Source organism: Dipodomys ordii, unplaced genomic scaffold (assembly GCF_000151885.1).
Source record: "Dipodomys ordii isolate 6190 unplaced genomic scaffold, Dord_2.0 Scaffold87, whole genome shotgun sequence".
Classification (NCBI taxonomy): Eukaryota; Metazoa; Chordata; class Mammalia; order Rodentia; family Heteromyidae; genus Dipodomys; species Dipodomys ordii.
Genome location: NW_012267303.1, coordinates 3,264,826 through 3,270,787, shown reverse-complemented (window position 1 = coordinate 3,270,787; position 5,962 = coordinate 3,264,826).

Below are 5,962 nucleotides of genomic sequence, written 5' to 3'. Positions count from 1 at the left end.
AAATTGTAAACTGTTGTAATCAGTAGTACATAGCAAGTTGAATGGTGTGCCTCCTGGGAATCTGCCACGCCGACTCCAGTGGAGTCTGCTTAGCATGGGAAACCATCTATCAGACCTAAGATAGGACAGAACCCGGTCCGTGGCAGGAATCATCTTCCAGGCAGGTCTGGTCTGCTGGACCTCTCCAGGACACTGCTGAGAGGACACATGCTACCCTTTGCCTAGCCCTAAGTTTTAGTTCTTTGTTACTGTTGGCTTTGGAAAGCCGCTTTTCTTGTGTGCTGATCTGATTCATCTACACAGGTGTTGTAAGAAGTGGTAATTAATGTGGATGAACCTTCTTGTTATGTGACACATCTAAGTTGTATGTTATAAAAGACCAAGACCAGAAAATCCACTTAGTCTAGAGGTGTCATTATGAGGACTGCAGGGCTGGCTGAACCTCCTACGTCTGAGGTGATTGATTCCAGTTTCCTCTGCTATATCTCAACTAGAAAGTGGAGCCAAACTAACCTCCCCCGCTGTTGCCTGCCTTTCTCATGCATGGAGGTAAGGTTTTTGTTGTTGGTTTTTTTTTGTGTTTTTGTTTGTTTTGCCAGTCTTGGGTCTTGAACTCTGGGCTGTCTCTGAACTGCTTTTGCTCAAGTCTAGTGCTCTACCACTTGAGCCACAGTGCCACTTCTGACTTTTTGTGAGTGATTCATTGGAGGTAAGAGGCTCACAGATTTTCCTGCCCAGGCTGGCTTTGAACCACAATCCTTTGATCATGAGTAGCTAGGATTACAGGCATGAGCCCCTGGCACCCGGATCTGGAGGTAAGTTTGTTCCTAATCTCTCTTGGGCCTCAGTGTCTGCCAGGGTTCTTGGCAAGAACCTTCCTTACTACTTGTGGGGCTGAGACACTGTCCATCAGAGCACAGGGCCTAGCCAGTGTGGGCCCTGTGATTCAACACTGGCTCCTTCACCATGGGTGTGTCATGAATTTATTATCTAGAATAAGTTATCCTTTATTTAGCCAGAGTGGGTCTGGCTCACATGAAATTTATTCTTACAATTTGATAGTCTTATGAAAATAAGGACTAACGTCTATTAAGAGGCAAGGATGTTGTAAAAACTATTTTCCCCAAATTCTTCATTAAGAAAAATAGTATCTTAGAATGTTTCATGTGTTTGGGAAAACAGACTATTGAATTAAAGGTTAGAGATCTATTAAGAAAAAAGACTATTCCTGCTAGAAAATAGAACCTTGAAAACAAAACCCACTGATGACACCCTGTTTCCTGCCCTTGCTGTGTCTGTGCTTCCAGCAAGCAGATGGAATGTTCCAGGGAAGGCGGGGGCAGTGATGTCCACAGAGCTGAGCTTTTGACTGGCAAACATGGGGGCAGTGGGTGATGTGTCTGGGCAGCCCAGAGTGGGTTTCATACGGGGCTGCTCTGTGAATGCATAGACACTTCTCAGGGTTGAGTTATCAGAGGGGAATATGGGATGAACTCCATGTTAGAATGGAATATGTACTTGAGGTTTGGTAAAAAAGCAAAACATGCATACTTGAGTGTGTATATGTGTGTATTTCACATTTCACAGCTCTGTACACTCAATAGTCTCCTGTGAGTGGCTTCTTCCCTTTAGCATTATGCATTTGAAATGTAGCCACATGGCTGCAAGTGATGTGAGCTGTGAGGCCCTCCCCCCTTCACACGCACCCCCCCACAACCCCCAAGACTGGGACTTGAATTCTGTAGCTGATGTTTTGCTGGTGCTCTGTCATCTGAGCAGTGCCTTCATTTTTAGTACTGTGTACTCTTCATTATATGAAAAGACTTCCCTTCATTTTTCCATTACAGTGAGCATTTGAAAATATTAGTTGTTTGATCATTCATGCGGTGTCTCCTGATGAAAAATATGGAGGTTTCTCAGCATACACCGTGGAGTGGAACGTGTCTATGAGTATATGTGGACTCAACCCTAAACCTCGGTAGGCAAGCCCACCAAGGTGGCTGGCATCTTCCCCCATACAACGTGTGCCTCTTCAATTGTGACTTGGACACTTGTGCATCACAGGGGTAGTGTGTCCGCATTCAAGTATGACTTGGATACTTGTGCATCACAGGGAAGTGTGTCTAGATTTAAGGGGAGTGTGGGACACACAGACTTCACTGAGTTTTTCACGGAGTGATTCTAGTTTCAAATTACTTGTTAGGTCATTGGCCTCTCCTATGCAAGGCTGCTGATTGTGGCACTGAAATCTTTGCTCCTTGTGGGTTTGGCCCACCATTGTAGTGACTGGTTTGTCTCTTAATAGTTCTGAAAGTGTTCTTTAGGGCTGGGAACGTGGCTTAGTAGAGTGCTTATCTAGCATGTGTGAAGCTCTGGGTTCGATTCCTTAGCACCACATGAACAGAAAAAGCCAGAAATGGCACTGTTGTTCAAGTGGTATAGTACCAGCCTTGAGCAAAAGAAGCTCAGGGACAGTGCCCTGGCCCTGAGGTGAAGCCACAGGACTGGCCAAAAAAAAAAAAAAAAAGTATTCTTTGTAAATTCAGGATACAGCTGGGCACCAGTGGCTCACACCTGTAATCCTAACTACTCAGGAGGCTGAGATCTGAGGATTGGGTTTGAAACCAGCTTGGACAGAACAATCCCTTAAGACTCTTATCTTCAATTAACCACCCAAAAGGTGGAAGTGGCACTGTGGCTCAAAGTGGTAGAGTGCAAGCTTTGAGCAAAAGAGCTCAGGAACAGTGCCCAGGCCCTGAGTTCAAGGATACACCACTTGCAAGCTGTGTAAGTTGTAAATATGTTCTAGTTTTTCATTCTCATACATACATTCTCCAACATCTTCCCCACTACCTCCCCTGCCCCCCATGCCTTTGGAGTTTGACCTCAGGATCTGTTGGTATGGAGACAAACTTTCTTCCCTTTTATCTTCCTAATCTTTGCCTCCCAAGCACCTAGGATAGCGGGCACTCACCACCGAGCTTAGCCATTGGCTGAGAAGTGAGCTAAACTTGAATCAAGATCTTCCTGATCTTAGCCTCTCAAATAGCTGTTACAGGCTTGAGCCACTGACACTTGTTCTACACTGCCTTTTGAGAAAAATGAGATTCATACTTTGTCCCATTCAAATGCACTTTTCAACTGTATTGTTTTCATAAATAAAATTGTCTCGAGCAAAATGAGTGTTGTTGTTTTTTAACCAAATCTTGTTATCCAAAGCTGGTCTTGAACTTGAGACCTGTTGCCACAGCCTCTCCCAAGTGCTAGGATTAACAAGCACCCACCTACCCAAACAGGTGAATTCTAAGCCCTTGACAAGTTTGGAGGCAGTGGGCAAAGAGCAAGAAGAATCACCAGCAACTTGAGGGGATGAATTTGTCACACCATTAGGTGTAGGTGATATAACATTTATGCCCCATCTTTAAGCAGCTGTCTTTAAAAAAACTGAATCTAATTCAATCGCAGTTCTCCAATGACTTGTGTTCAAACTTATTTCTTCTGCATCCTGTTGTGTCCCTTATTGGCTGTGTTTAGCCTTTTACCTTTATCCTGCTGTTTGTTGGTGTTACCAGTTTTTCCTCATGTTTTTCTCACATTTGGTTTGAAAGCTGTAAGTCATATTTTCACTTCTCTAGTAGAAACCTTGGTATCTTAATATTGTAACCCTTTTTTCCTACGGACTCTAAAATCCTCTAACCAAGCCGCCTGAGAACTTCTGTGCTCTTTGCTCTCTTGCTGCCCCTCCAACTTTATTGAGTTCATCTGAGATTTTCTTAGCTGAAGGTTATTACCTGATTTTAACACCCATGTTCATGTTTTACTCTCTTCTTTTTTTCTATTTTGCTAAGGGATATGGCGCATAGCTTCTAACAGAAGGTTGGACTCAGGGTCTTTTACTTGGTAGGCAGGTATTGCCATGTTTTTTATTTATTTTCTCCCAAATAGGGTCCTGTTTTTTGTTTGAGCTGATTTGGACCTCAATCCTTTTAATACTTCCTGTGTAGGTGGGATGACAGGGCATGCTCTACCATGCCTAGAATTTCTTGTTTTGGGTCAGTCATGGGGCTTGAACTCTGGGCCTGGGTGCTGTCCCTGAGCTCTTCAGCTCAAGACGAGTGCTCTACCTCTTGAGCCACAGTGCCACTCATGGTTTTCTGGTGGTTAATTGGAGACAAGGGTCATATCACGGTCTTTCCTGCCCAAGCTGGACTTGTACCTTGATCCTCAGATCTCAGCCTTCTGAGTAGCTAGGATTACAGGTGTGAGCCACTGGTGCCCAGCTAGATTTTATTCTTAGAGATGAGGTCTTGCTAAGGTGCTGTGGAAAACTTGTATGTTTATGGGCTACAAATAAATAATTTTGTATTCTACTTAAATGCTAGTATGACTGAATTGTAGGTTCAATTTTCCTAGAATTTTGATAATTGTTCCTCAGTATGTTCAATTTAGGGAAGATCCTTCTCTCTGGAGACTTTTGAGCTAGTCTTTTCATCCTTGGAATTCCAGAATGTCTCACTGATATGCCTGTGTGGGACTTCTCTTTGCTCCTTAGCATCTCTTCCATTCTTTGAAAAGCCACTCTGGTTTTTTTTTTTTTTCCGGGGCGGTCGGCTGTGGGGCCTGAACTCTGGGCCTGGGCGCTGTCCCTCAGCTCTCCAGCTCAAGGCTGGCGTTCTACCACTTGAGCCACTGCGCCACTTCTGCTTATGTAGTGATTAGGAATCGAACCCAGGGCCTCATGCATGCAAGGCAAGCATTCTACCACTGAGCCACCTGCCCAGCCCCTCCACTGTTTCTGCCTCTCTTGTTTTGTGGAGAACAGTCTCAGGTCTTTTCATCTAAGCCGTTGTAGTGGGAGGCCTCAATTTAGTTTGGATCTGGTTTCCCCAAGGGGGTGAGTAGGGTCCTGGCGCAGCTTGCTTGCCCTCCACTGCTGGTTGATTTGGCACATTTGGATTCAGATGAAGCAGAAGTAACATCCGCAGCTCCTGGATCTGGTGAGGATGTGCTCAGGGTTCCAGGAGTGTGGCTGTTCCCACTATGGCCAGTGGTCTGGAGGAAATACCATATGGTAGAGCTTTGTCAAGATTGACCACTGATGATCCTGGTGTAGGACTAATTCACCCTCCAGTCTTTACTTCCCAACCCAGAAGGTGCAGTAGGACACGAGTGCTGGCTGGCAAAGGGCCTGAGGGGCTCCAGCCCCAACTGGTGAGCCCTTGGTGAGCAAGGTCACCCCACTCCCACTAAGGAGTTTTGTAGAATGTCCCAAGTAATGTCCCCGCTTGCCTGCGTGCCTGGAGGTGTGGGGGCCGCTCTCACCCGCTGGGCAGGACCTCAGTTCTGGTCTTGGGCAAATGGCTTCTCTGTGCCTGAATATCACAGGCATCCTGCTAGCAGCCCCTTCATCCACAAGTAACCACACAAAGCCAAAGGGCCGTGTAGCTTTCTCCCTTATCCCAAATCCCACTGAAATTAGTCTTAGAGGGAAAATGGCTTAAGCCAAAGTGGAAGCAGCCAATTGGAGAGTAAGGCTCAGGCCTTTAAGGTCCTGCCTACGGGGCCCTGGTTTTGAAAACTTCAAGGGTGTCTGGGTTTTCCGGGATCCTAGGCAAGAGTCCAGGGCTGCCCAATTGCCCCACACTGGCCACACACCATGGTTAAAAGGGGAGCTTATCCCAGGCCTGGCTGGGCCAGTCCTCTTGGGGCCTCCATACTCAGGGGACGCATTCAGTCTTTCCTACACCCTTGCCCCACCCGGTCAGTGGCCTTTCCCCTCTGGGTCCAGCGTTCAGCCTTTCCCAGACTGGTTTGGGGTGGGGCCCGTTCCTAGTGCCCCACCTACAGCGCACCGTGCTCCCAGTCTGGAGAAGCCTTTCTCTGCAGGCCCTGCGTGGAACCCCGCCAGGGGCCCGACACTTGAGGGACCCCAGCTGGCCCTCAGGAGCCCATGCCCCCCAGC